General features: G+C 38.6%; 1 long non-coding RNA gene across 1 annotated transcript; it reads right to left on the reverse strand.

Moving 5' to 3' along the window:
• Positions 1 to 4,887: 4,887 nt before the first annotated feature.
• LOC131498588 (uncharacterized) lies at positions 4,888 to 22,114 on the reverse strand. Its single transcript, XR_009255487.1, has 3 exons — positions 21,189 to 22,114; positions 12,628 to 12,732; positions 4,888 to 6,661 (listed from the first exon to the last, which is right to left on the reverse strand). It is a non-coding gene; the product is annotated as an uncharacterized LOC131498588 (long non-coding RNA).
• Positions 22,115 to 22,725: the final 611 nt, after the last annotated feature.

The raw sequence follows: 22,725 nt of genomic DNA on the forward strand, positions 1-22,725 counted from the left end.
GATTCCCTCCACAGTAACCACCTATAATATTAGAGCCAAATATTAGTCACAATCCAGATCTGCAGTTAGATTATGAAGGGTTGTGTGACGCAGAAGGGATTGTTCCGCTAGGAACACAGATCTTTCCTTTGCACTTATATAAATATCTCTAGCAATCAGATATATTTTCAGACTTCTGTTAACCAGGTATGCAGTCCAATTTTACAATGATGAGAAGTGAAAAACTCCTTTCATTTGCATCCATTGTGTTTCGAGAACCCCTTAGTAATCTTCAAAGTAATAATTGATAGCAAGAAATAATAAATAAATGTCAGGTGAACTTAAAGCGTAGACCAGATGAGTTTGCAATCTCCTGCAATGAGGACAAGCCATTGACAATGGTATTTTTTTTAACGTTTATTTATTTATTTTGAGAGAGAGAGAGAGAGTGCTGTATGAGAGCTGGAGAGGGGCAGAGAGAGAATCCCAAGCAGGCTCTGTGCTGTCAGCTTAGGATGAAACATGGGGCTCGAACTCACGAACTTGAATGGAGCCAAGATCAAGAGTTAGATGATGGGGCACCTGGGTAGCTCAGTTGGTTAAGCATCTGACTTCGGCTCAGGTCATGATCTCACAGTTCATGAGTTCAAGCCCTGTGTCGGGCTCTGTGCTGACAGCTCAGAGCTTGGAACCTGCTTCCGATTCTGTGCCTCCCTGTCTCTCGGTCCCTCCCCTGCTTGCTCTCTGTCTCTCAAAAATAAACGTTAATTTTTTTTTTTTTAAAGTGTCCGATGCTTAACCGACTGAGCCACCCAGGTGCTCCCGGAAATTGTGTTTTAAGGCACCAAATGTAATCTTATCTATGGGAAAACAGCTTTGGCAATTTCGATTACATATTGGTAAGAGTTAATCTTCATATAAAATTCACTAAATGTATTTGTTGAGTATATACTTTGTATTTTAGCTATATGCAGAGTGATAGGGGAGACTTAAGAGCCCTGGGAGGGATAATTTCTTCCCTCTGGGAATTCACAATGAGAGTCTCTCATTAGAAGACAAACCATGCACAAGCAAAATCAAATGGCCCAATGACAGGATAAGGCAGCCTATGGTTGAAGTGGCAAAATAGATCATGCAAGAAAAAAAAAATTCTGAAGAGTTTCTGTGGAATCAATTGGAATTGATGGGGAAGTTCAGGATCGAAGACTTAGTATGTATGATATACTACCATGGAGAGTTGTGTTAAGGATGCTAAGAGCCTACTAGACGATAGGATTGTCTTTTCATTCAGTTTATGTCCTAAAACGACTGGTAGGCTCCCAGATCTGTCCATAGACATGCAATCCTGTGTATAAATTATAAGCTGCTTCTAAGAATGCTACATGTCTCTGCCTACACAGACACTGTTTCTTCTAAAGCAGTGGGATTTATTCCACAAGCCTTATTTGCCATTTGTTACCACTGTAACACACAGTGAGGATGCCTTTTTTTCCTGGCATCCCTGGGAATGCAGTGTATCGCATAATGGCTTTTCTAATTAATTGAAATTTGTTTGTGGTGGGAACTATTTTCTCTGATATACTGTAAGCCTTTGACTGCTCCTGTCCCACTATAAACATTTCTAGTGTAGCATATTTTGTTCCTCTCCTGCTATTCCAAATAGTTGTCCCTATATTTTTCCACCTAAGAGCTTTTCAAAATCCACTCTCATGTCTTTTTTGTCTTTATATCCTCATTGCTTTGCACGTGGCCAAGGAAATAAGTCAGTTTCAATAAATGTCAGTTGATAGATGGAATGCAGTATTTTTGAGTATACTATGACTTTTGAATAATGATTCAGTATCATTATAATAAACGTAAGCAATTTCATTTTTACCTGCAACAGAGGGGGACAATCGGGGTACAGTAAGAGCAATGTCATCTACATTAAATGACTCTAGACTAAGCTTATTTAAGTCTTCTGCTTGTTTTTTTCTTTCCCCTCTTTTCCACCAAGGACAGCCTTCACTTCTCATTTTTTCTTCTGTCAAATACATCAGGCTGCCATCATGCTCCATCTAATTTGTTGATTCTAATGTGCACGGTACTGAGAACTTATATAACCAGGGTTGCTTAGAAATATATGCAAAGTGTAAACAAACATATTCTAAAAGGCTTAAAGTAGATATATATTTTTGAAATAGTATGAGCAGATGCCAAACTTGGAGTTACCTTGTTTTGGTCAGTTTCCTTTTTGGGTAAAAAAACTTCAGGATATGGATTTATGACGTCTATTTTAGCCTCTCAGAGTGTTTAAATGCTTTAGTCCCGTATTTACTGTGTAATGAAGAGTCGAGGAAGACCTCCGGGTAAGGGAGGTACCTTTGTGTCTGCAAATATGCACATGTTTATACATATAGGTACAATAAAACCATACAGTCATTTATTGAGAAATCATTTGAGTGCTTACTGTTTCCATTAATATGATCTTTATTTTCCACCAAATATTTTTAAACCAGCAGTACTAAGTGGGAATTTTTTTTTTTAATTCACACTTCCAGTGCAGCTGAATTATTATTTAGTAAATTACTCTCTTCTGTCATGCTCTGGACGACTTAATGTATTTCATGTGGGTGAGACAGTTACACTCTGAAAATACCATATCCTCATCCTCAGGCCAGACCCTACATTACACAGGCTCTTAGTACAGTCATTACGATGACCACTGTATCTGTGTTGTCTGTGACACATCAGCTCCCTTAAAGGTAATGAACCTAAAGCCTCAGTTCATTCTCTGTTAACACGGACGGCAGCTCCTTAGATCAGGGAGCCCTGCCATCGGATGGCAGCTTCTTAGATCAAGGAACCCGGCCATAAGATGCCTGCACCTTGGCTTTTTCCAGAACTAACAACAAAAAACAGTTTCAGACAACCAAAGTTAGTCACGATTATAGACATTTAAAGAATGTGCCACAAGCTATAAAGAAAACACAAAACAGTTTGAGTAAAGCCAATGATACTGCAATGTTACTTCTGAAAGAAAGGGTATATACCAGAACGTCTAGATTTGGGGATATAAGCTTTAACAGTTTGTGCGTGTGGGGTTCTCAAGTGTATGAGTGTATGAGTATGTTTTTTGGTTTTTTGGTTTTTTGGTTTTTAACTGTCAAAGCAATTGTGGAAAATGTACCAGAGAAGCATTAAAAATATAGAAGAATGAAGGAAAACATAAAAAATAAATCCATATTCTCAGGGCGCCTGGGTGGCTCAGTTGGTTAAGCATCCAACTCCGGCTTAGGTCATGATCTCACACCTCCTGAGTTCAAGCCCCGTGTCGGGCTCTGTACTGACAGCTGTGAGCCTGGAGCCTGCTTCGGATTCTGTGTCTCCCTCTCTCTCTGCCCCTCCCCCACTCATGCTCTGACACTCTCTCTCAAAAATGAATAAACATTAAAAAAAAGTTAAATCCATATTCTCACCATTATGAACACTTTGGTATATATCTTCCCCTTTTTCCTTTTTTCCATTTTTGTATCTTTATATTTTTATAATTTTAAGATCAATTGTGTCATGCTTTTTGATACATGAGTATCTTACTTTTTATACTTCTTTGTCATGCGATGAAAATTCACTGGAAAGCATATATTTTAATGTTTACATGTATTTCATGTCCGTAATATGTGTGGATCATACTTTAATGAGCCATCACCTATTCTTATACCTTTGTATTCATTTTTGTTTTATACTCGTGTAACGATGCATTAACTTCTCACATAGATTGTTTATCTTCATCTTTTGTTAGGTTTCCAAATGTGGAATGACTAGGTCAAAGGGTATGATCTCTTGAAACGTTTTTTTGTTTGTTTGTTGGTTTGTTTTTTTAATTGCAACTCTTTCAAGGCAAATCCTGATATGTTGAATGTCAGGGATGTTCTGCATTATGTGACCTTGGTGATGGTGACGGCATTGCACGGTGGTGAGAGTTTGGGCTTTGGGTCAGCCTGATGTGTGTTTGCAACATTGATCCAGCTAGCTGTAAAAGGCTGCTATAAGGATTAGAAATAAGACACATAAAATGCTTGCCACACGATGAACACTTAGCCGATGGAATTATTGACACTACTTGAGACTGCTGCTACTAATGATGATAAGGTTAATAAATAGAATGAATTAATTGGGGGGAAATAAGATGTTTTAAAGAGATATTTAGATGTAATAACCCTTTAAATAGCATTACAATCTTTTGCAGTGCCTGATTAAGTACGAAAATCATAAATGAAGAGAGAAGCATCTGAGGACTTTAGGAACATTTTATAGCTGTGTCGGCATATGGGTTGCTGTTAGAGGGAGAAAACCGAAGCGGATTTTCTAGGTGACGGTCAGCATTTGAATAAATTAATGAAAAAAGGGATATTAGTATTGAACATTAAATTCAGGCCAGATTTTAGACCCTTAAGACAAGCATGAAGAGTGACACTTTATTCGTTAGACGGGGAGGGATCTGCCGATGACTGAACAGAAGGCTAAGAGATGTGAGCAGGACTGTTAGAACGTTATTCGGACTGTCATTTCTTCATCTGTTGCCTCTGGCTGCATTCCTGCCATGTGATCTTTTCTTCTGGATTTCTCCTCATATGATTTCCCAAATCCCAATTTTAATGTATAAGGAAATAGAGATGGAGAAATTATGTGTCAAGGAAGTTCCTCATGTGAGTGGAGGCTGTTGATAACAGATTCTAAGTCTGCTGATTTCAGACTCAAGGTTTCTTCCTCTCCTTTCTGCAGAATATAACTTTTCACAGCAATCGTGCTCAGACAAATCTAGAAATCAAAGAATAGGGCTGATAATTTTTGCTGCTAGTTACTAACTCCCCCCAAATTATTCTTAGGCTGAATATAGTGTATAAAGATTGGCCTTTCAACTCCTCACACAAGACCTATTTCCAAATGTTTGGCTCAATTTCTGTGCTTCGCTACGGGAGACTTTCTTCCATTTTAAAAATAAATTTGATCAGTATCTGAGGATACGATCGATCTTTTCCTCTTTCATTGACTAGCTCATGTTCTGCAGGCGTATATCCCCCATTGGTTTTAATTCCAGGCCCTTGGTAAATGTGTCTTTTAATATTCAAAGCCCTATGCACAAGTTGCAAATAAGTAACTTATATCACAACTATGCAAAATTAAAATGCTATACTCCAGTGTCACCAATAACATTAATGACTAATGATCACAGGAAAAATAACAATGATAGCCCTATATGGTTACTAAAACAAAATCCAAGTTACATTACTGCCCATCTTATAGGTGCTTACTTAGATATTTTAATGTACTAACTAGGATCAAATCCAACTATTTCTTCTCCTCCATTCAGATTTGAGCTTCCCCCGGTCCATTCTAAATGTTAAAGAAATCCAGATGAATGATCACTGTAAACGAGCATTTCAGAAAATTGTCTCTCTGGTTAGTAACAGAGAAACTCTGAATTTACTACACAGACTTCAATTCTGTCTGTGTTTCAGCTTCTGGTCTTATCAGCAAAGAAAATCTCTTTTTAAAACTTGTATTTACACTAAATCTATTCTGTTACATGGTTTGAATAACTGAATCACCAAATTTTAGCAAGGCAGGAACTGACACTATAAATAATGCTTTCTTGTAAGCTCATTGTCATTTTCCTGCATGTAAATTGAAATACGTGCAGACTCTCTTCTATACCTGTTAGGTCAACTTGGGGAAAGAAAATCATTTAAGAAAGCTAGCTTTCACATTTACTGAGATTAAATCTCTTATGTATGTTAACACACACCGTGATGCTTTCCAAAAAGAAAAATCCTTGAAAAATAATGATGTATTTCCCCTTTGGGCAAAGCTTAAAACCCATTTTATACAAAAATGTAGTGCCCCCTTAGTACTGGATTAACTGAAAGGAGGAAGGTACTTAATAAATTAGTGGGCACAAAGCAAATTCAAAGTATATAAACATGAAAACACATGCACACTCGGAGTTCTATGTCTTGACCTCATGGTGTCATATCTAAAGACCTTACAAGAGGCTGAAGATGGCCACATGTTGATTTGTAGTTTCTTAGTTCTGACAAAAGATCTATAGTCGGCATTGAGACTCCATTTCTGAGTAGCTTGCTTTCGTGATTCTGATTGTATGGTGTTTAAGAGTTCGGTTATATTTTACAATTTGCAATTTTAAAAAAGTATCATCTACTCACCCATTGCACACATATTTCTTATGCATTAAAATACGAAACATTCAAAGCAGATAGTGGTGACTCTCAGTATTTTCCAAAAAAAGAATAATCTATAAAGCTCTGAGGCTAAACAGCTTCAGTCTCTCTGGAAAACACTAGCAAAGTACACATAACAGAAGCAGTTCCCTTGGAGCAGCGGCCGATGAAAGTGCTATTTGTGTGTCCTGGCAGAACTTATCTGAACATCTACTTGGTCAAAGCATCATTTAGCACCAAAGACTGTCATCAATGCTATATCCATAGTATCAAAATCCAGGCAGTATAGTGGAAATGTATGCAAGTCTCCTCGATCCTGGGCTCACAATGAGTCGGCGCTCTTCCCTAAGTGAATTAAGCACACACATTAATTCACTCCTCTCTATGTTCTATCTTCTTCCCTCATGCATTGCTCGCCTTGTTCCTTTTTCCTCTCCGTGGTCCATACATTATTTCAAATCCTACAAAAAAAGAGGACCCAGACATAGCCAGTGATCCAGGCAGAGCAGTTAGAATTGTATTATTAGCCTTCTTTAGCATTTGGTTCGTCTCTGGACATGCAGTTCAGGATCTACCTCCACAGGCTCCATTAAAAAGCATAGCCCATCAAAGCAACGTGCCGGAAAAGCATCAAGCACAGTGCGTAGAAAACCGACCCATGCCCTGCAGGTAACAGAGTCCGGTCGGCCAAAAATAAAACAAAGAAAATAAAAGTCGTTTTGGAAATTATTTTTCCATAAGGGAAAGCAGTTCTCTGTGAGTTGACTTACAGGTCATGGACACAACACCAAAAGGTGAAAGAACAGAAAAAAAAAGAAAAAAGTTAGACCCCCTAGGCATGGACAGGTGTCCTGTTCTTTCTCCTGTCTCCTGAACCCTCTTCAGAGTCTCCACCAGAAGGATCTGCAGCCTGTTTCGAGCAACATAGGGACTGGTGATCTCTCGGGCAAGGTTTCACCCCTAACTCCACTGAAGACCCCCTCAGACCAAGAAAGATTTTCTCACAGGAGAGTTTGAGAGAGTCTATGAGTTCATGCTCGAAGTAAATTTCATAATTTCCTCTCTGTGCAAATACCAGGGTATTTATTTCTCTTACGTAATTTCCAGGGAGTCCGTTATGTGACCCGACTTCTATTCTGTTGGTCTACTGAGGGACCTTACCGTCAAACAGTCACCCTTGGTGAGAACGTACCCAAGGACTGATATACGACTGCAAAGGAACTTAACAATTCCTGGAAGGAAAAGGGTTAAGAGCCAGTAAAAACAGCATAAATTTACACATGACCTAGTACGATTACACTTTCATTCTCTACCTTGCAAGGAACAACAATGGCAACATCCATAACTAATGCTTCTGGTCTAAAAAACCTTCTCCCTAAAGGAGTGGTTTTCACCCACTGCAGATGATCTCAACAACCTGTGGTTAGAAAGGATCTCTAGACAGAGAGATGTACTTGCTGGTGATTTTTCTTTCAAAAGGAGCTAAAAGGTTCATTACATCTTGGAAAAATAATCTCAACTATTGGTCTGAAGGGAGCAGTCTTGTGCGATTGGTTTGTGATGGTCCAATTCTGGCTGACAAGTTCTAGAATTAGATTGGTTTGTCCCAATCTTAACCTAACTGCTAGGAAGGGGGATGGCTTAAATAGCCAAAGGACTTGGCTTTGGACACAATTATGAGCAGAGAAAAGCCACTGGAGTGGTTTTAAGTTAAAACAAAAACAAAACAACAACAATAAGAAAACAAAAAAACAAAACAAAACAAAACAAAAAACAAAACTGGTCCTGGAGAAAAACAGAGGACATGCATTTGTTTTCCATTAGGGATGAGATCAAATGCTACAGTCCTCTCTGGCCTAAGCCCGCAGTGGAGGCTTCCCTAGATGAGCAAACTGGTTGCAAACTGAGCTCCCTGTAGGGGATCCAGGTGGGGTAATAGTGAGCAGAGCTGAACCGCAGCCCTTCCCTTCCCCACCCCCAGATCCTGTCATCACCACCACCCTCTCCCACCCCTGCAACAGTCCCCTTTCCTTTTTTCCCCTTTCTCCTCTAGGAATTTTCCATTAGCTGGAGAGCAAGGACATCAGTTGTCACACTGATGGGAAAAGTTGCACTTTTGCCCTTGACCACGGCTGCATTGGGCGGCCTTGTATTTGCCCGTGGAGCCCACAGATACTGGAGCAGTATGCAACAGCTGCTCTGTCCAGGTCCTACCGATGTCACCTTGTTCTTTTCCTCCCCTCCCCTCCTCCTTCCTTGTGGTTTGCACACAGATGTCTCAGGGAAGACCTTCATGATGCTTCCTGGCAAACACCTCAAATACCTTAGATCAGCACATATCTTGGAAGAACTGGTCTTGGGGACTTTTCAAGACTGTTAATTGTATTAGAAGTGCTAATGAAAGACTCAATTAAAATGAAAAAGGTAGCAAAACCTTCTCAGTTTCAGGAAAAACTGAGACATTTTGAGATAGCATCATTGGGAGATTTTTTTCCTTTAATATCAATTAAAAAAAAAAAACAACAAAAAACCAAAAAACAAAAAGCCTCAATCTCTTGTGTGGAATAACTTCCCTGGCTCCAGATGTGGCCAACTCTGAAGTGAATTCTCCCAAACATACCCCCCTTTTTTTTGTTCATGAAAACAATACAGGGCTGAACATTCTTGATGGGAGGCTACCCACATTAAGAAAATGAACCAGAGCAAAGATATGTGATGTATACACAAATGCCCTGATGTTACAAGACCCATAGAAAATACAACTTTCTCTTTTCCTGAACCCCAGGGCTTTCTGATATTTAAATTAAGAAATGTCAACCTTTCCACTGTTCTAGAACAGGGGATCTGTAAGCTACAGACCACAGGCCAAATTTGCCTTATCATCTATATAGCTCCTGAGCTAAGAATGATTTAAATTTCTTAACTGTAGGGGGAAGAATCGAAGGAATAATAATATTGTGTGACACTGGAATATTTTTTAAAAATGCAAATTTCTCTATCCATAAGTAAAGTTGTATTGGAGCATAGCCACACTTGTTTGCTTACAGACTGTTTCTGACTGTTGCTTTTGTGCTACAAAGGGAGACACAGAGCCCACATGTGGGCCACATACTGATTATCTGGCTCCTTACAGAAAAAGCGTGCTGACCGCTGGTCCAGAATAATGCTACGGGCTTTAGGCTGAATTGAGTAAAAAGGGTGTGAAAGCCATCCCTCAACTCTAGTACTAACAGGCTGAATACATTTATTGTATTGTAGGATTTATTTAACTGTGGGTGCTCCTTGTTAAAGTGGAGAGATTTATTTTTAGGATCAACCATATATGTATGGTGAAATATGTAGTCAAATAATAAATATTTTTTTGTTTAACCTAATGATAGTTGACAAATGTCAACTTACATGTCAAAACTAAGTGTCTTCCAAGTAGACTCAAAATAAAATTAAGGTTACTGTTAATAGCAATCCTTTAAAAATCAACGAATGGGGGGCACCTGGGCAGCTCAGTCGGTTAAGTGTCTGACTTAGGCTCAGGTCATAATCTCGCAGTTTGTGAGTTCAAGCCCCGCGTCGTAGGGCTCTGTGCTGACAGCTCAGAGCTTGGAGCCTGCTTCAGATTCAGATTCTGTATCTCCCTCTCTCTATTCCTGCCCCCTTGCACTCTTCCTCCCTCTCTCTCTCTCTCTCTCTCTTTCTCAAAACTAAATAAAGATTAAAAGAAAATTTTTAAAAAAATCAATGAATGTCAAAACTGCTTCCATGGAGATTGATTTTTGCAAATCCACCGCTAACCTGTTTTATGCTTGCTGATCCATAGGGGACCAGAGAGTCTGTGAAACTATCAGACATGTATTTCCCTTTGTGTTGCTTCAACAAATCTTGAATTTGACCTCGTTAGCAACTGCTAAGTGTTGCATGTAAGAGTATTTAGTGATGGGCACCTGGATGGCTCGGTTGGTTAAGCATCTGACTCTCCATTTTGGCCAGGTCATGATCTCATGGTTCATGGGTTCAAGGTTTGCACCGGGCTCTGTGATGACAGCACGGAGCCTGTTTTAGATTCTCTCACCCTCTCTCTCTCTCTGCCCCTGCCCTGCTCATGCTCTCTTCCTCTCTCACAATAAATAAATAAACTTAAAAAGAGTGTTTAGTGATTGAAAAATATAAAAAACAATAAATAATAGAAGAAAATGGGTTATTTGCAAAAAAAAGTTGTGTCATGGAAAATGTTTAAAGACTGAACTTTGAATGCAGATTGTATTATATGATTCCATTTTGTTGAGAAAAGAAACTCTTGATGTTTAAATCAGTTCTTAGATCTGCACCGCTGTCTATATTTGTCTTCAGTGCTAGGATTGGGGTGTGACAAGGACTACACACATCAAATGTGAACTTTAAGAGGCACAAAAGAAAAACCAGTAATCAAGATAAGTAATAGTTCAATTCATAATTTTTTTAAATGAGAAATAATGCAAAATAACCCATAATGAGCAAAATAGGCCAAAATTATTGTATAAATTCAGGTTTGCTATAGTTGCCTGCAATGGAAAAATTCAATATATCAATATATTAAAAAATGGAGACCTATTTCTCCTTCATGTAAAATCATTTGGAGATGGGTATCCTACAGATGGTATGCTGGGGGCCCCATGCCATTTTTGATGGGTCAGGCTCCCGTATCTCAGCTTTAACATCATATATATATGTACATATCATATACGTATAAGATAATATAGTTATTAACATAATATTATATCATATGTAAAATTTAACAATGACCTAGTAGATGTGGTTATAATTTATTTTTATTGTCTTACATTTGTGTATTGGCATTTTCTCATTTTTCTCTAAATATTTATTATTTCATAATCAAGAACAAAACCTAATGCATGATATAATTTTGAGACTAAAAAGAAGATGCCATTCCTTTTTTATTAAAATTTTGTCTTTATTAAGGCCAAGATGTCAATTTGATCTTTCATTTGCTGAGGTGACTACAAAGAATATTGGGTAAATGCTCTTCGAGTGCATGCAGACTTTGAAATCCTATTTCTATACTCATTAGGGAAAAAAATTTTTTTATCTGTCTAGAAACACAACTAAATCAATCATTCATACAACATTTTGTTCATTAGCTGTTAAATAAGTGAATGCAGAAAGAGTTCTAAACCAAACCAATATAAGTTCACTAGGCGAGATTTCCTTCCTGGGTTTAACGAGAAAAAAGTAAGAAGCAGAATGCACGTTTTCAACATAATTCAGTGTGCACCTTTTGTCCCCCGAGCCTCACAGAATGCAAATTCTGGTAAATTCCTTGGAGGAATGAAGTACAAAGTCACCAAGAATAGTTCCTACTAAAAATTTCTAAGAATTAATAGAAGTTTGGTCTCTTCTCCCTGAACACCACTAGACATGCCTAGAAGCCTAATTTGAGCCTATTCTATAAGAGTTCTACTGTCAGTTTGTTTTAGTATCAGAAGCTCAGTATTAAATAAATAGGGGTTTAGACTTCTGCCCATTTGAGTACTTCCTTTAAAAAGGAGAGAGGTGGGAACACATCCTATCGTTAACTCTCCTGCCCCTGGTTTGACATCATACTACTACTAATAAAAAGTGCTAACTCCACACATTGACCCTGAAAACCAGATTCTAGGATGTGAAAATCTTCCTGAAAATATTGATTCTCAGGGAGCTTGTTGCTGATAGATTTGTCATCTGACATTAATTTTTCTTAATGTAATTAGATAGTAGCATAATGGCTATGCTTCCATAGAGAACAATTAGCCATTCAAAACATGTGGTGTGGATAAAAATTTCCGAATTGCCTCCAGGAATCAATTAAAGGAAAACACAACAGGGAGAAAAAACAAATATGGTAATGATGGGATTTAAAAACTAATAAATTATTGCATTTCCTAAGAAATTGCAGGAAGAAAATTAAGGGAGAAATAAAGCCAGCCCATTGATTTCAATGGAATTGTGAGCTTCAGAATCTATTCTAATGAAATGGTAATGGTAATACTAATTCTGTCAAACAATATAGGATTCCCTCAAATCCTTTATATTTAATTTAAATATCTTTTTATTAAAAAAAAGATTCTAGTGATCTTTGGGGTTAAATATTGTTCACCAAAAATTTGTGACTAAAAATGAATTATCTTATTTCATCCTGTTTTTATTCTACAAACTTGGAAGAGGGGGTTGAACAAGAGTTTCTTTAAGGTTCTGTCCAAAGTTACTTTTCTGTGATCTCTTTGGTCAAACTCAAATGGCAGACATTTTATCTGATGCTATTGGCCCTCTTAACTTTGTCTACTAGAAATAAAATAGTTATAATCTGTTTTCAAAACTTCCGCATGAATGTAAGTCCTCTGAAAGTCATATAATCTAAATGATTAAGATGTAAACAGAATTAAATATGAGTTATTACCTTAGTTCCCCATGACCTGGGTGGTTTCAGTCTGTGACATTCAATATGACATCATTATATATTTCTTCTGTTTGTTTTTGCATAGTTGTTTTAATCTAATGAACTCTGAAGGTTGATAGAAAGGTGCTGTTAATATTATTACTATTATTATCATCATTATCATTGTAATTTCCATTTTGGGCAATGCTAAGTAAAGACCACCCCTTTCTTTCTTCATGGCCAACAATTGTATGTGAGTTTAGAAACAATAATGTCCTGTCTTTGCAATACAATATTCTTGGGGCCCTTGGGTGGCACCATTGGTTAAGCATCTGACTTTTTTTTTTTTTTACTTTTCTTTTTTCTTCTGTCTTCTTTTCTCTTCTTTTTTCTTTTCCTTTTTTCTTTTTTTTTCCTTTTTGTTAATTTAAATTCAAGTTAGTTAACATACAGTGTAGTCTTAGCTTCAGGAGTAGAACCCAGTGATTCAGCTCTTAAATATGACACCCAGTGCTCATCCTGAAAAGTGCCTTCCTTAATGCCCATCCCCCATTTAACTCTTCCCTCCCCACATCTCCCCTCCAGCAACCCTCAGTTTGTTCTCTTTAAGAGTCTCTTATGGTTTGCCTGTGTCTGACTCTTGATCTCAGCTCAGGTCTTGATCTCAGGGTCAACATAATGTTCTTATAGGATTATGAATTTCCTTCATATAGGCTCCTGGAAGAACTAATTAGATGGCAGCTATCATTGCAAATATACAAAAATATATATATATAGTGCATTTGATGCTTTCCAAGAGTTTTTCATTTGTAAGTATTTGTAAGTAAGCATACTAACAAGTTTTTGTGAGCCTCTCTCTTGTTTATATGTTGATAGTCAACAAATGTACTATAGTTACCTGATAAACAGCAACTTTACTATAAACTAAATATAAATACAACCCTCACGCAAATATTACAATTGAACTTACAATGACAATGACAAAATATGCATCAGAGTTTTGTTTACATCATAAATGCCTCTTTTTCAGTACTTTTAAGAATATACATTGAACATTTTTCATTAATCACTATAATAATGCATGCCTTAATATACACCCAAACATAGCTTCACAAATGTTAACATGTTCACTGAAAAACCATTACTGGACTTGAATCCATCACCCTCTTTCTTTACAACACTTTTAGTGAAAAGCGAACTTCTCTAGCTTTTATATTCTATTGACTGACGAAAATCGCCATATTAGGTTTCAGCGTCACTTAACTACATGCTCTCTAATAGCAAATTTTAAAAACACGAAAAGTAAATTTAAAAATCAAATTTAGGGGCGCCTGGGTGGCTCAGTTAAGTGTCCAACTTCAGCTCAGGTCATGATCTCTCCTGCTTGCGGGTTCAGGCCCCACATCCGGCTCTGTGCTGACAGTTCAGAGCCTGGAGCCTGCTTCGAATTCTGTGTCTCCCTCTCTCTCTGCCCCTCCCTTGCTCTCTCTCTCTGTCTCTAAAAAATAAATAAACATTAAAAAGAAATCAAATTTAAAAGGAATTTGTTGTAAAAAGATATCAAAGAAGATCTCAAACCACAGCAGGACCAAATCCATTAAGATCTGTCCCTTCCTCCCCAAAAAAGAGTGAACATGGAAAGAGTTTATTGAAAGGAAATCAATAGCAATCGAGAATAAATACAGGGGATGGGCCTGACTTTAACCGAAAAGACCAGTTTTAACATTGTACCCAAATACATGAGAAAAAAAAAAATCAAATCCATAGATGGAAAAAAAAAAAAAAAACCCAACAGTGAAACTATCATGCAAACAAACAAACGTTTGATTAAAAATTGTGTTCCTCAGCACAAACCCACAGCAGCCAGGTGACCACAGCTCTGGAAAAACCTCAGCTTAAAGCAGCCCCTGGTTCTCTAGCTCAAGTGCTCAACACAGCCTATTTCACTGCACTTTAATACCGCATCCTAAAAAGCTTGTGAAATAGTATACAGACCCAGGGGCCAGGATGGAGTCCCAACACACTTTACACATCTGCCTTCCACAGTTGGTTGTAATCTAGGACCAGAGAGGGAGGGAGAGCTAGCATAATGAGTCACAGGGTTTCTCCTCTTTGGTATACTTATGTGGTCAAATGTTCTTCCTGAGCCAGAGTGGTGATCTAGCCATTTCTTTCTAGATCTTCACGATTAATGTTTCCACGGCAGATAAAATTGATCTCTTTCATTAAATTGTGTGAGTCCAAGTGTCACTCACAAAAATGAGACATGTTCATTTGGAAAGCTGGGTTTTTGGTGGTTTTTTGTTTGTTTTTTGGGAGGTGGGGGGAGCTGGATTTTTAAAAACCTGGTTAATTCTTGGGAATTCCGTTTTATGACAAATGTGCTAGATGACAAAAAACACACCTGCTGGCCGTTGTGACTTTACACATGTAGTCACAGGACTCCAAGGGACTTTGGGAGCACCTGGCAACCCTGGTCCATCACATGCCCGGGCTCTCAGGGTAGGACTGGAGCCATTTTCAGCTCCACTCGAACCTCACATACATGCTTCACTGTCAGCTGATTCCCCTGCTTGTCATCACAGTGAAAGAAATGGAAGCAGAGAGAAGGGTATGTCTTCAGCCTTCAGGTCTCTGCCTGAAATGCGCGTCTCTATCTCCACCTGGGCGCGCAGGTTTCCCTCCTGTGAATGTAGCTAGGATGCCTCCCTCCCTCCATTTGTAGCCTGGGCGCCTTCCCTTCTCATCTATTCAAGGCCTCTTCTTCTTTATTTATCCCCTCTCTCCTACATTGTCTATTTTTTCCTCTCGATGGGATCGTCCCCATCTGCTCATAAACATGCTGAACTACCTCCCGCTAACAAAAGAAAGAAAACTACAAAGAAGAAAATTGGGGAGGAAAACAAAACAAAACAAAAAACAGAAAGCTTCCCTTGACCTTGTATATTTCTCCAGCCGTTACTTCATGTATCTCCTCCCCTTTTTATCAAAACTTGTCAAAGGTGTCCCTGTCTTCTCAGCCCCAAATTCTCTGTTGAATCTCCCTGAGTTGGGCACCGCCCCCGCCCCAGGCGTGCTTTCCCGGGTCAACTCTGTTTTCTCACACTTTCTCCAAGTAGTACTTGACAGGGCATCACTCGGTCACTTGTTCCACTTGGCTAAGTAACCACTCATCTCTGTCTTTTCTCCTACCTCACAGACAGCTCCTTCTGGTCTCCTTTTAATGCTTTTCTTGTTTGTTTCAATCTCCCGATGTTGCAGCCTCCCACCTGCCTCTTCACTCAATTCCTGGGGGACCTCGTGCAAGCCTGTACTTTACCTATCTCTGCAGAGGGCTTCCAAATTTCCTCCCTCAGGCCTTGACCTTCTCCCACAGCTCCAAACCCACATATACAGTTTCCTACTCTTTTCCCCACTTGGGTGTATCCAGTAAGGCATTTGAAACATATTGCGGTCAAAACTGAACTCTTAAGTTTTGTTTTTCCCCTGGACTCTCACACTTGTTTCTGCTTCAGGGCCTCTGACCTGGCTCTGTTTCCCCAAGCATCCATGTGCTTTACCTTCTAAACTCTTCTAGATTTCTGAGGAAACGTTACCTCCGCGGAGAGTCCTTCCCTGACTATCCTTGCTAAAATGGCACCTATCCCTGTCTGCACGGGTATATTCCTTTACTTTCTTTTCCCATCAACTTAACTGGGCCTGGCATTGAAATATGTTTGGTTTGTTTGTTTGTTCATGTGTTTGTTTTACCTTCTGTCTCTCTTCCTAGGTTGGAAGTTCCTAGAAAGATAATTTTTTTTCCTGTTTAGTTCATCATTACTTTTACAATGTCTAGGAAGGACCAGACATGAAGTAGATGTTCAATATGCGAATACATGAATTAATGAATGTTAGAAAAATGACGTATTGTAAATGAAATTTAAAAAAAATTTTTAATGTTTATTTATTATTGAGAGAGAGACAGAGCATGAACAGAGGAGGGGCAGAGAGAGAGGGAGACACAGAATCTGAAGCAGGCTCCAGGCTCCGAGCTGTCAGCACAGAGCCCAATGCAGGGCTCCAACCCACGAACCGTGAGATCATGACCTGAGCCAAAGTTGGATGCTCAACCAGCTGAGCCATCCAGGTGCCCCTGTAAATGAAAATTTTTATCTCACTAACTGCATTAATTCTAGTCCTAGTGAATAAATAGGTAGATGATAGGTATAGATAGATAGATACATGATAGATAGATAGATATCTATAGATATTTATAGATAGATAGATGATGATAGATAGATAATGATAGATGATAGGTGATACATAGTGAGATGAATAGATTAATAATGATAGATATTGATAGATAGATAGAGGAATGGAGAAAGGGAGGCAAGGAAAGAAGGGAAAAGTAAAACTAGTCAAAAAATGAGGCCATGGTTTAGAAAGAGAATTATTGTTCATTGCAAAGAACTCTGGGTAAGATGTACAAACAGAAGATAGGGATCATGTATGGGTTCTGCTACTTAGTAATCACATGATTGTAGGTAAGATATTTCATTTAGCATTTGAATGATAACGTTGTGAAAAGAGGTACACGGGAGATTTTTCCCTTTTAAAATTCTGTGTGCTACATCTGTAATTTACAGTGACATTATACCTCTAAGTGAGGCAGCATCACAATGTCTTAACAGTGATACAGATTTGACTATGAAGAATGGAGACTTTTTTTTTAGACAATAAAAATAGAGATGGGCACCATGTACTGGCCATTTGCTCTGGGCTAAGTATTGTCTTGGGTACTTTTGGATGCAATGACTCATTAATTGTCACAACAGTTGTAAGAAATGAGTACTTTTACCCCTATTTAATAGATAAGGAAACTGAGTTTGAGTACTCTGTGGGAAGGCACACTGCTAGAAATCCAGAGAGCGGGGACTAAAATCCAGACCAGTCAACCTGCCGGATTTCAGTCTAAGTTAAAGGAGAGAGTGTAATAGAGAGAGAGATGCAAAGAGACTACCTTATGGAGAATAGAGACAGACACAGAGACAGAGAAATTAATAGGTATAAAGAAGACCAAGAAACAGGTGAAGAAAAAAATCAATACTAGCACAGCAATACATCTGTGAGCATTTGTTAAACTCTCTTGTCTCTCTCTCTCTCTCTCATTCTACACACACACACACACACACACACACACTACTTATAATGAGAGATTTTTGGAACTTCATTTTTTTACCAATAGCTTCATCCTTGATAAAAGCTGTAGCCCCGATCAAACACTGATAATATAAATCAGTGGCCATAAAATTTCTGAATTTGTTACAAAATATATTATTTAATCCCAAGTAGATAGTACTCTGGGATGGTGGCCAGTCCTGTCTTTCTCTGTTCTTCACATCAGGATGGTGACATAGTAGAATTTAGAAATTAAAAAAAAAAAAATCATTTAAACAAATATCACAACTCTTTGAAAAGCATAAAGCTCATGAGATTATAACACATATTTTACAAAGCAAATCTTTACTTATTATAAAAATTGTGTTTATTAAGCTGTTTCTATATAGGCATGAATGTGATTATTCTAATATAGTATTGGTGATTGATGCCTAAATTCTGGTTGCTTTCTCTTACTTACTAAGGGATTCCTGAATTAATAATTAGATTATCAATGGACAGGATCCAGACTTCCATGTTTATATTTGTAGATCAAGAATGGCAACCTAAATGAGCTTTAATTCCATCTTCTAAATACGTAATTCACACTGAGGTAGCAAAGGGAAAATCCAGTATGGGATCCATACCTAGACCACTGTTGTTTTCCAGTGTATGTTAGTTTCTGATGTGAGTGGTGCCCATTACATTTTGTTTATAGCCCTTATTGGCAAGGTGCTTCCCAACTTAATTTTCCAAATATCCTTCCATAGTAATGGGGAGAAAATAAAAATTTAATAGATTTACTTCATGGAAAAAAAAAAAAAATGTGTTCTCTTGTGACCACAAGGTGGCACAATGGTGACCAAGAATATTCAACATCCTAATAGAATTGCAATTACCAGAGGCTTTTACATAATTGCTGTTATTAATACTGTGCCTCATTATCATTATGGTATTTCAGAAGACCAACGTGTCACGTTAGCGGTTGGTGAAAAGATAAAATGCTTTTATTTATTTTTTATCATCCTCCTTCTGCCTGCTAAATCATTAATATTTTGCTTTCTCCCAAACCCCAACCCCAGAAAGGACAAGTAGGTGTGTAGATCCTTCATTTAATAATTGTCCAAAGCTTTAAAACAAGGAATAATGACTTAGATAAGGTACATATCTGGAGAAGGATAAACAAAACTAGATATTTTTTTGATGTATGTGACGTTGTTTTTGAGCTTGTTTAAATCATTCTATGACCATTCTAATATCTATTTGTAATACAGGAATACAAAAGCCATTCGAGAAACTTCAGTTTACAGTGAAAGTTCAGATCTGTTATTTGCAAATGGGTTTTTCCCTGGTCTGACATCAGACATGATCTTGGGAAGAACACCCAGGATATTCCAATGTGCTGCCCACCTATTTTATGATTGTTTGGTATTGAGATTAGACCATCTCTCCTCATGCTCAGGGGACTCAGAGTCCACTGGTGCCTGGAAAGCGAGATGCTGCAATCATACAAATATATAATCAAACAATTATATTTATATAATTGTATATATACAATTATATACTATCATCAAACAATTATATTTATATAATTGTATGTATACAATTATTTATATAATTGTATGTATACAATTATATCCTATCATCAAACAATTATAGTTATCACGAGGGTATAGAAGAGCAGCCACTTTTTCCCAGCTGAAAACAACACAGGCTGGCCAGATACAGTTGTTCGACTGTTCACTGCATAAATCACCATCTGAAGAAGCACCTGAGTAGTGATACAAAGGGTTAGTAGCATCCTTCACTGAAAATTTTTTCCTCAACTTCCATAGATCAAGTGTCTTGGCATTTCACAACATTTAATAGCATATTTGATGTCCTTTATGAATTTGTCATAAATTTAGGTGGCCCTCATGAGAATTTTAGTGTTCTACTTTAGTTATCACATTTTTCATGCTGCTACTTGCTTCCTGCCATTGCAATTATGAAGCAATATTTTGCCTTTAAAAAAAAAGACTTGCATCATTTTTAAATGCTTTAAATTTTGCTGCTAAAACAAATCCAATTTCAGAAAAAGACAGTAATATCAGACCTGAAAACGAAGTTCGACAAATATTATTGTAGGTGAATTGTCAGTGTATTATCATGGGAAGTAAAAAGGCACATCCCAATTACACATTCAAGCAGGATTTTATAAGAAGTAGAAAATAACACGAAAACTAGAACTTGCCTATAAAATTCAGTTAGTAATCATGAGAATAGGAAAGTTTGCAGTAAATTACTTATGCTGTTGAAAGAAAGCATAAAAAGCCAACAAGAAATTTAAAAAGAATCAGGGTGATGGGGCACCTGGGTGGCCCAGTCGGTTAGGCATCTGACTTCGGCTCAGGTCATGATCTTGTAGTCCATGGGTTTGAGCCCTGTGTCGGGCTCTGTGCTGACAGCTCAGAGACTGGGGCCTGCTTCAGATTCTGTGTCTCCCTCTTTGCCGTCCACTGCTCTGTCTCCCACTCTCTCTCTCTCTCAAAAATAAACAAACAAAAAGAATCAGGGTGGGAAGTAGGAGGGAAAATCACATTTTGAGGCCACAAGGAACCGTGGGGTAACAAAAAGTAACATCCCTGCCATTAGTGTTGAGAAACAGTGGACCAGAGAGGGTGAGTAACACCCTCAAATCCCACAGCTAATTAGTGGCAATGCTGGGACGAAAATCAATTACTCCCGGAGGCAGGAAGAAAATACATCCAGAATGTTGTTTGGACATCAAAAAGAAAGCATGGCTGTTTCAAAAAAAAAAAAAAAAAAATGGGGGGATAATACAGCATAATTATCCTACAGCTACTAATGCTTTTGCTTTCAAATCCCTTTGAAAGATGCTATTATTACTGATTTATATGAAGGAAAACAGGGAATATTAGTTTATTGAGCAACTCCTATGTGCCAGGTAGTTTTGTCTATGCCTGTATATACATACATATTTATGTACATGCATGTATGTGTGTGTGAATATGCTGGTACACACTTCACAATTGGCCCACAAGATAAATATTATTATCTGCATTTACACTTCTAAAGAAATTGATGTTCAGTGACAACTGAGAAATTGCCCAAGTTCACATGACCGGCAAGGGTTTTTTTTGTTTGTTTTTCAGGGTTTATTTATTTTTGAGAGAGAGGGACAGTGTGAACAGGGGAGGGGAAGAGAGGGAGGTGGACAGAGAATCCGAAGCAGGCTCCAGGGTCTGAGCTGTCAGCACAGAGCCCAATGTGGGGCTCGAACTCCCAAACCTTGAGATCATGACCTGAGCTTAACCAAATGAGCCACCAACCAAGTCAGACGCTTAACCAACTGAGCCACCCAGGTGCCCCTGGACACACTTGTAATTTGAACCCACTTCTGTCTGACGTGAAGTCTATGGCCATCCTACTACCGTATGTCTTACCTTAAAGAAAAAGAATGGTTTTTCCTTCATCCCAGATGAGTTGCACACATGTCTTTTCTGGCACAGGAAGTGTGGTTCGCAGTCTTCTGGGTGCTTTGCAGACTCATGGGGCCCAGCACCTTGTAAGTCAGCAGTTTTTCCGGGTTCAGTTAGCTGCGGTTTGATTGGTCGTGATGGGTCGTTGCTGGATAATGATCCTGCTTCTCTTAGAACCCCTTTACTTTGCTGGAACATGTTGAGAAGTTTGAACACAATCATGATATTATGTTATAAAATGGTTAAACAGTGGTTGAAACTGCGTAAATGCAATGTCTCCTAGGTAGCTTATACCGCAGAGTATCCTGTATGATACAGCCTGATGTCTCCTTCATTTAGTACTGTCACTAAGCCTTCGGTGTATGTGAGTAGAGTGGCATTTTCATTCTCAGAGCACCATTGTACTGAATCCTGATGCTTCACACAACGGGGAGGAAGTGTGGTTTACTTAATCCGAAGTGGTTTTGGTAAGAGAGTACGCAAATAATTTATATTGGGATGAGAATAATTTATATTCCTTCTACCAAATTCCAAATGACACTTTTTAATTCTTTTTTCTTTTCTCTTGCTTTCCTTTTTTTTTTTTTTTTTATTGGCTTAAGTCAATGTCAAAGGTCAAGGAATGTAAATTAATTGACAGAACACTAAAGGAGATGAGTTTGCTGCTGGCCACAATAGTACGCACTTTACTAGCACTCACGACGTGCCAGACGTTGCCGTAAGAATTTTACAGATTTTAGTGCACTTAATCGTTGCAGCGACGGTGAGGTGGTTTCTATTCTGTTCCTCACTTTGCAGCTGAGAAAACTGGGGCACGGGGAGATTAAGTCAATTGCCCAAAGTCACCCAGCAGGAAAACAGTAGAAATGAGACCTAAACCTAGGCAGTCCGTTTCTTTTTTTTCAACGTTTTTTTTTTTTTTTTTTTTTATTTATTTTTGGGACAGAGAGAGACAGAGCATGAACGGGGGAGGGGCAGAGAGAGAGGGAGACACAGAATTGGAAACAGGCTCCAGGCTCCGAGCCATCAGCCCAGAGCCTGACGCGGGGCTCGAACCCACGGACCGCGAGATCGTGACCTGGCTGAAGTCGGACGCTTAACCGACTGCGCCACCCAGGCGCCCCGGCAGTCCGTTTCTGAAGGCTCCACTCTTCCTGACAGCTTAATATGGCAAGGAAAACTCTAGGTGGGGCAACGAAGAATCAGAAATGCTAAGTCGTTTGCTCTAAGTTGCACAATTTATAAGATGAGCAATTGAGCAATTGCCGTCAGCCCAGATCTGTGTCCCCCCCTCAGGTTGGCCTCCTTTCCTTGAAGGGCCTGCCTCAAAACTCCAGTGTCACTTGGATGGCTCAGTCCATTAAGCATCCAGCTCCTGACTTCAGAGTTCCTGGGATCCAGCCCCACTTCGGGCCCTGCGCTGACAGTGCAGAGTCTGTTTGGGATTTTCTCTCTCCCTCTCTCTGCCCCTCTCTCACTCTCTCTCTCTCAAAAATAAAGA

The sequence above is a fragment of the Neofelis nebulosa genome, chromosome 16, assembly GCF_028018385.1.
Source record: "Neofelis nebulosa isolate mNeoNeb1 chromosome 16, mNeoNeb1.pri, whole genome shotgun sequence".
Classification (NCBI taxonomy): Eukaryota; Metazoa; Chordata; class Mammalia; order Carnivora; family Felidae; genus Neofelis; species Neofelis nebulosa.